Genomic DNA, 8,284 nt, shown 5'->3' with positions numbered 1-8,284 from the left:
CGCTGGAACAATATTCGTGATTGGCAGCTCCTTCCATAATTACACGTTGTGGGGAAGGAGCTGTTCCCTCAAAGAAGGGAGGTGCTGTTCTGGACAGACAAAATAATAAATCTCTATAGTGAAAGCGTTTGGGCCAACATCATCTGTCTGTGTCGTCCAAGCTGAATGCTTTGTTCAATATGTTTCTATTACAGTATAGGATAAGGATTTGTTTTGCTCTGCTATATCCCCAGAACCCATGAAGGTTCAGGGTATATAGTAGTTGCCTGGCTTAGCAGATATTGATTGAATGGAGACATCACTATTATCATTTATGATTATTTTAATAGTAATCTATAAATGGACCAGCTGACAGAAGCAACTCTTCCCAAATGCTCTCAGTAAGGAAAGAAGGGAGAAAGGAAGAGGAAGTCGAATCACCAGCTCAGGACTCTTCCCAAGGCCAGAGAGTCACCAGGACACACACCTGGGACAGTTTGACAATGACTTGGCAGAGGCATGGGGTTGGGCAGGGGGAGTGCTGGCAGCCCAGTCACTCACACTTCTCATGACTAAGTGATGCTTCCTTCCTGGGCTACTCACTTTGCAAATGCTTCCTTAGCCCATGTTATAGACTCACCAGCTGTGGAAGATGGAGCCACAGTGGAAGAGAAGGTGGCAAAATGGGCCAGGTCACCTAGGGTGAGTCACCTAAGTTGTCTGAATTCTTTCCTTATCTGCAAAGTGAGAATGATATAAAGAATCTCTCTCTTGGCCAGTGGTGAATGAACATGGCCCTCCATTATCCACTGGTAAACACAGAGACATCAACTAAAACGCTGAGATGGCTCGTTTTTCTGAGAGCCTACCATGGACAAAGAAGTCCGAGCCCCAAGAATTGAGCCTTGGGGGTGCCCCCACCAGGGAAGGGAGGACTTGTAAAGGGTACAGTTAAGTAAGAGTAGGTGGTTTTAGAACAACCAGGAGCTTGAGGTCAGGAAAGCTAACAAGGCAGAGGGTTCCAGGAAGAGGGTCACCAGTATTGTTAACACTGGTGCTGTTGGAAGGAGGCCTATGGGATTCTGGCAAGAGAATGGTTCCAGAAAATGGGTGAGGCTGGAAGCCAGCCTGCAGAGGGGAAAGAAGGAAATGGCTTCCAATTATATTCTCCTCCACACTTCCCAAGAAGACTGGTTAGTCCTTCCCCCTTCCCCCTCCTGGGTGCTGGCCTCTGCCTGGGGGAAGAGCTAGTCTGCTGCAGGTCTGCTGGGAGGGAAGGCTCAGCCGCTGGCCTGACCTAGCCTTTGTCACTCCCTCTGGAAAGGAACTGGATTCTGCTGCATCGTGCACTCACTCCCCCGCCCCCCACCCCTCCAGTCTACTCCCAATGGGCTGAGGTCCTGCCTGGAAGGGGCTGATCAGGAACCTATCTTGCCAGGCATGGCCTCCCTGGGCCCAGTGGCAGAGGAAATTTCTTTAGCCAGGTCCAGGGCGTGTCTGCTTCAGGACCTCTGTGTCTTGGACCACGTGTTCATCCTCCTTGGGTCTCCCCTACCATGCAGATAACCCCAAGCCCTGTGCCTCCTGTGCTACAGACTTCCCAGAATGCCTCTTACCTGAGCACATTTCCTTTTTTTTTTTCTTTGATAGTTTATTGTCCAGTTGGTTTCCATATAACACCCAGTGCCTGAGCCCATTTCCTGAGTGGAGAAATAGGATGGTCTTTTTTTTTTTTAATGTTTTATTTATTTTTGAGACAGAGACAGAGCATGAGAGGGGGAGGGGCAGAGAGACAGGAAGACAACAGAATCTGAAGCAGACTCCGGGCTCTGAGCTGTCAGCACGGAGCCCGACGTGGGGCTCGAACCCACGAACGTGAGATCATGACCTGAGCCCAAGGCAGAGGTTTAACTGACTGAACCACCCAGGCGCCCTGAAATGGGATGATCTTAAGGCAGCACACATTAAAGTATTGTATTATATAAATATATACATAAATGTATAACTTATAAATGGTATAATATACATATCTCTGTTTTATATTTGGGGCAAGAGGCTTTACTGTAGTGATACAATTTGGTATCCCCTCCCTCCCCCTTTATTTTCACAGAATGCCAAGTCATAAGCACTTTTCCAGGTCATAAACGTGTGAAGGCATTTTAATTAAGGCCAGGAGAGACCAGCATGGAAACCAGTGTATATTTGTAGGTAAAGGAGGAGGTGTGAGTGGAGAGAGAGGCTCCGAGATGCTGCAGGGTGACGGAGGTCAGCCAGGAGCCCAAGGAGGGGCGCGCCGGGGCAGTTAGGGCTGGAGGTGGGGAGGCAGACTGCCCCCTGCTTTCACTTTTGCTCTTGTACTAGCTCCAGTGACACCCCACCCCCACCCCCCAGAGACAAGACAGTGAGTCCACATTCTTCAGGTCCAGCGGATTTTCTTGTTGGAGAAATGGGAGAATTTAAATTGTTGCCACCAAATGTGTCGCTGAACCTTTGAACCTTGAGCTGAGTTTGGCTTGGCTGAGTCTTCCACAAGAACCCAAGGGGAGCTGGAGGTGTGCGTGTCTGGTGGAGACTAGAAATGCAGCCACACAGTTCACAAACTGAGCAAATTCCAGGACACATTTTCAGGCGTGTTTCCTTCACTCCCCAGGGCTCTGGTTAGCCCTGTAATCGTTGGCCACCTTGACTCCCACACTGAGATTCTGTACCAGCAAATACCTCCACCCTTTGCTCTGGTCATTACCCAGCATTGGACAAGTACCATTTATATGTATTGAGCATCTACTGTGCCAGATACTACATGACACTGATGTTACAAGATACATCCTTGTCCGTAAGAGACTTCCATGTAACCAGCAGCTTGCTCAGGGGACCACAGAGATCACCCAAACTTTTGTCTAAGTAATAGACCCCTCTGTGAACTGATGACAGCTTTGTACTTTTCCCCAGAAAAAAACATGCACGGAAATTTGCATACAGTTGAAGGTGGCACCAACTTCCTGGAAGCTCATTTATGACTTAAGTGTCTCTGTTCCCCAAGCTGCAAATGTTTTATCTAATTTAGTCCTCTCATTCTGTAGATAGGGAACTCAGAGAGAGAAATGACTCGTCCAGGGTCACACAGTGGGTTAGGGACTGAGTCAGCCCTCGACGCCAGGACTACTGGCTCTCCCAGGCATGCCTCACCAGGCTTCTTCTGCCTTCCCTGTTGGCTCAGAGAACCTGGCTGGAGGGGGGTCCTCGGCCCGTTCCTTTCTCAACTGTCAAGTTTAGGGCTGCCCAGCCTATAGGCCTCCTTCTCCACCACCCTACTGTCCCCTCAGGAATGCAGGGCCAGTGGTCAGGAGTGCCCTGAACAGTTGCTCTGACCCTGACCGCCCACTGGTTCCCCCAGACGTCAGGGGAAATGTTCTGCAGAGAACAGGATGTGTTTTCCTGCAAAATCATTTGTCTCATTTGCATACTGGTTGGGACACAAATGTCATTCCCTGCCCATTTCCTCCCTAGGGAGAAGTGTTCCCATCACAGCTTTCCCCTCAAAGGAGAGGCCCAGGCCCAGCCTCAGCCCCAGGGGACAACTTCCTGATGGGAGGGAATCAGACATTAGTGAGGGCTCCCGGATATAAGCAGCCCCCTGTCTTGCCTTCTCTCACTTCCAGGGCTTGGCTAAAAGGGGGCTCCAGGCTCCAGCTCTGACAAATGGCCTGCTCCTATGATCCCCAGGGCTCTGGGCATCCACCTTTATAACACATTCTTGGAGGTAAAATACTGGAAATTCAGCTGCTAGAAGGGAGGCTTGAGGTGATGGTAGGTGAAAAATAATAACAAATAGTGCTTATTACATGCCAGCATTGCTCTGAGCAACTTACTGTAAATTCATGTAATTCTCACAACAACCTAGTGAGCTCGGTTCTATTCCTTTTTTCCGTTGTCCATGTGAGAACTCAAGTCCATGTTAGACTCTAGTCTAATCCTTGAAGGCTGTGCCATAGTCCAGAAGCATTGGCATGGAGTTCAAGTTCCCTTATGATCGGGTCTCAGGCCCACTGCTATCGCTCCTTGCCTCCTACCACCATGATCCGCTGCCTAACTCCATGAACAGACCCCAGCTGGTCTGCACATACGTTTTGCTCTATCCAGACAGTACTTACCCATTTCTATCTGAAATGTCTCTTTTTCGCCTGAGAACCCCTGAAAAACCTACCCAACATCTGTAGACTGAGGCAGGCCTTCCTCTTTTTAAAATTATTATTATTTTAAAAAATTATTATTATTTAAATATTATTTTATTTAAAATAGTATTTAAATATTTATTATTTAAAATTATTATTATTTTTTAGTGTGACTTTCATCATCTGTCTTCTAATTATTGGCTAATAAGTCTCTTATGCTTCTAGACTTCATTCCTAAGGGCTGGATATTTGTCATATCTGTTTCAGAATCCTCAGCACTAAGTCCAGCACCTTACATGTGGTAAATACTCAGCAGATGGCTGGTGTGTACAGTGAACAAAGTATGTTACAAAATAATATGTGCAGTGTGCTAAATACTGTATTATGTGTACTATAAATATATCACCACCCAGAACTTCCCAAATGTTAACAACGATTTTCACAGAATTTGGGGTCACAGGGGATTTTTCTTTCTTTGCATGTCTGCATTTTCCAACTTTTCCATAACGATCATGTAGTACTTTTGTAATACAAATGGAAGGATAAATTATTGAAAACTTGTTTTGAAAGGATAACCACTAACATTTCCTGAGCACTTACCACATAAATTCAGAGCCATACACAAAATTAAGAGCTAAATATAGATACTGTCTCTAATCTTCACAACAGTTCTCTCTGGTGAATAGTAATGGCAGAATTACCATTTTACAGATGAGAAAACTGAGGTCCAGAGAGGTCAAGTGACCTCACACTCAGAGTGACACAATTAGTAAACAGTGAAGCTGAACTTGGAGCCCAGCTTGTTGGACTCCAGAACCCGAACCGCCACCTGTGTGCACTCAGCTTCTAGATGGAAGTAAATGGGTAAACTCCCCTTTTATAAATTCAACCCTTTATTTTGAAATAATTTCAAATTCAGAACAGATGCAAGAATAATACCATGGGGGCACCTGGCTGGCTCAGCTGGTCTAGCATGTAACTCTTCATCTCAGGGTTGTGAGTTCAAGCCCCATGTTGAGCATGGAGCCTACGGAGGGGAAAAAATACCATGAACTTTTGGATATCCTTCTCCCAGATCAACCGTCATGACTGTTTTGCCACATTTACTCTATTACTCACTTTCTCTCTCTTTACATGTGAACATATTACTATGATTTTTAAGACTTCAGTGTAAAGTAATCTCTTCAGCCAATGTGGGGCTCAAACTCAACCCCAAGATCAAAAGTCACATACTGCACCAAATAAGCCAGCTAGGGGTCCCTACATATTATTATTTTTATAACAGTTTTATTGAGGTATAATTTATATTCTGTGCAATTCACCCATTTAAGTTGTACAAGTCAGTGGCTTTTAGTGTATCCACAGATATATGCATCCATCATCACAATTTTAGAATATTTTCATCACCTCAAAAGGAAGCTCTGTACCCCTTAGCTATCTCGACCCCCTGAAACCCCCTCACCTCAGCCCTAAGAAATCATGAATCTTCTCTGTCCTGTAGATTTATTTGCTTATTCTGGACATTGCATATAAATGGAATCAATGTATGTCATTTCTATAACTTGCTTTTTTTTAATGTTTGTTTATTTTGAGAAAGAAAGTGAGAGAGAGTGCACGGGGAAGGGGCAGAGAGAGAAAATCCGAAGCAGGCTCCATGCTGTCAGCGCAGAGCCCCACTCAGGGCTCCAACACACAAACCATGAGATCATGACCCCCGCAGAAGTTAAGAGCCAGGTGCTCAACCAGCTGAGCCATCGAGGTGCCCCTGTGGCTTGCTTCTTTCATTCAGCATAATCTTTTCAAGAATCATCCACATTGTGGTGTGTATCAGTACTTCATTCCTTTTTATAGCCAAATAACAGTCCAGTATGTAGATATATACTACATTTTATTTGTCCATTTGCCGCTTGACAGACCGTTCAGTTTCTACATTGTAGCTATTAGGAATAAGCTGCTGTGGACATCGGTGTACACATTTCTGTGTGGACGTACGTTTTCATTTCTCTCGGGCATATACCTAAGGGTGGAATTGCCAGGTCATATTCTAACTGTATGCTTTGTTTGAATAATGATGTAATTATTATTATTATTATTATTATTATTATTATTATTATTATTATTTCGGAACCTTTTGAGAATAAGTTGCAGATATGCCCCCTTTATCCCTTAAATACTTCAGAGAAAACAAACCAAAGACATTTTTCTTTTCATTTTTTTCAATAAGTTTAGGAAATTTAACACCAACAAAATATTACCATCTATTATTTAAATTTTGCCAATGGTGTCCTTTACGGCAGGTCCCCCCTGCCTCCCCCTGCCCCCATGCAGTCCAAAGTCACTCATTGTATTTAATGATCATTCTCTTTAGTCTCCTCCAGTGGGAACCGTCCCTCAGCCCTGTTATCTTTGTGTCATTTTGTAAAGAGCCCTCAGTTTAGCTGTATCTGATGTTTGGAGGGATGAGTTTCCACGGACCCTTTGGTGGGTGTCAAGGTCAAGTTGTGTAGCTGGAGAAGGGAGAAGATGTGGCTGGGCGCAGACCTGTCCCTTCTGGCCACGGGGAGGCTCAGAGACACTCTGAGGCTGAAGTAACCTAGTCAGCCCTGGACACAGGGAGGGGCAACCCTGTGGAAAATTCCTCCCCGGTGGTTCTGCTGGGAAGTAACACGGGAAAGAAAAGAGGCTCTGTGGGGATTTCTTCCCCAGCCGTTTCCAGGAGCAGGAGGGAGAGTGAGGGGTGTGTTTGGGGACTCGTGCTTCCGCGTGGCTTCACCGCGGGCTCCCGGGGGCCCACCAGGGTGAGCACCCGGCCTGGGAAAGACTGCAGTGAGGGACACCGGCATGTCCGGGAAAGGGCGGGCGGGGGAGACCAGCAGGCCCAGTGCTAGGAAGGGCCTGCCCCTTCTGGGAAGGACCCTGATGCAAGTGCCCACCCCTTTCCCTCGGCCTCGCCCTCCACTCCTGCTTCCGGCAGCCCCAGCTTGATTCTCTGGAAGGCTCTGGGGGAGGGGATTGAAGCCTGATTCTAATCAGAACACGGAGATGGAGATTGGGAGCTGGAAGGCAGTTTGCTTCACTTGGCTCTGAGCCTACTTGCTCCACAAGGACTCCCAGCCAAAGGCCCCACCAAACTTTGCCTTCGAGAGGCCTTCTCAAAGCTCTGTCAACATTATTGAGAAGAGCATAATCTTCAACCCACAGCTGCCAAGCAAGATTCTATCTGAGGCAGCCCTGGCCCTTTCATTTGTTCTTAGTTCATGCATGCATTCATGCATTCATTCACTCACTCACTCACTCACTCACTCACTTGTTGGTTTTGTGATTGGAATCCTTGCTCCTCCTCCTTCCCTCTCCCTCTTGGAAAGAGGCTTGGTGGGGCTTTCAGGTGGTGGTCCCACACCCAGCCTGCGTCTGTTTAGAACATTTGTCCTCCCTCAACCCCACCCATGGCCTTGGTTCCGGCCACTCCTGGGGCTGACTTAACCCCGACTGTTTACAATGTGGGTGACAGACACCACTGGGGGAAAGGCAGAGCCTTAGGGAACCAGGAAGAAAGGAGTAAAATAGGGGGAGGAGGAAGGACACCCATACCTTGAGCACACAGTGTGCCAGGAGACCTGTAAGAATGTCATTGCCATCTGAGTTCACACTCAGCCTGCCAGACATGCTCTCTTCTGTCCTCATAGGCTTTTGAAAATTGGAAAAGTTCACATGAAAATCCAGATTTCTGATTCTTCTGACAAATAAAAAGATCTGGCCTGTGTTCCACGTGGCAGCCATGCCTGAGTCAGGAAACTTTTTGTGGAACTTCTCTTCACTAGTTCCATTACCTGTCTATTCTCCCTCCAAGGGCACCTGTGATCTCTGTCAGGCCTCCCCAGCTTCCTGTGAGGAGCATTAACCCCATTTTACACATGAAAAAAATGCCAGGGGAGAGGTCCGTGGCCTCTCTCCAGAGTCCTAGCCAGGGAGAGGCAGAGCTGGGGGGTCTCACCCAGCTTTTTCCTCGGCAGAGAGCTGGGACTCCCGGCAGCAGCTGCATGGACCACAGATGGAGACAGCAAATGAGAACCTTCTGGGCACCCAGGTCTGGGGCCTCCCAGGCCACTGCAGAGTCCTGAGCTGGGCTAAAC

The sequence above is a fragment of the Suricata suricatta genome, chromosome 4, assembly GCF_006229205.1.
Source record: "Suricata suricatta isolate VVHF042 chromosome 4, meerkat_22Aug2017_6uvM2_HiC, whole genome shotgun sequence".
Taxonomy (NCBI): Eukaryota; Metazoa; Chordata; class Mammalia; order Carnivora; family Herpestidae; genus Suricata; species Suricata suricatta.
Note: the sequence above shows the minus strand (reverse complement) of the source record.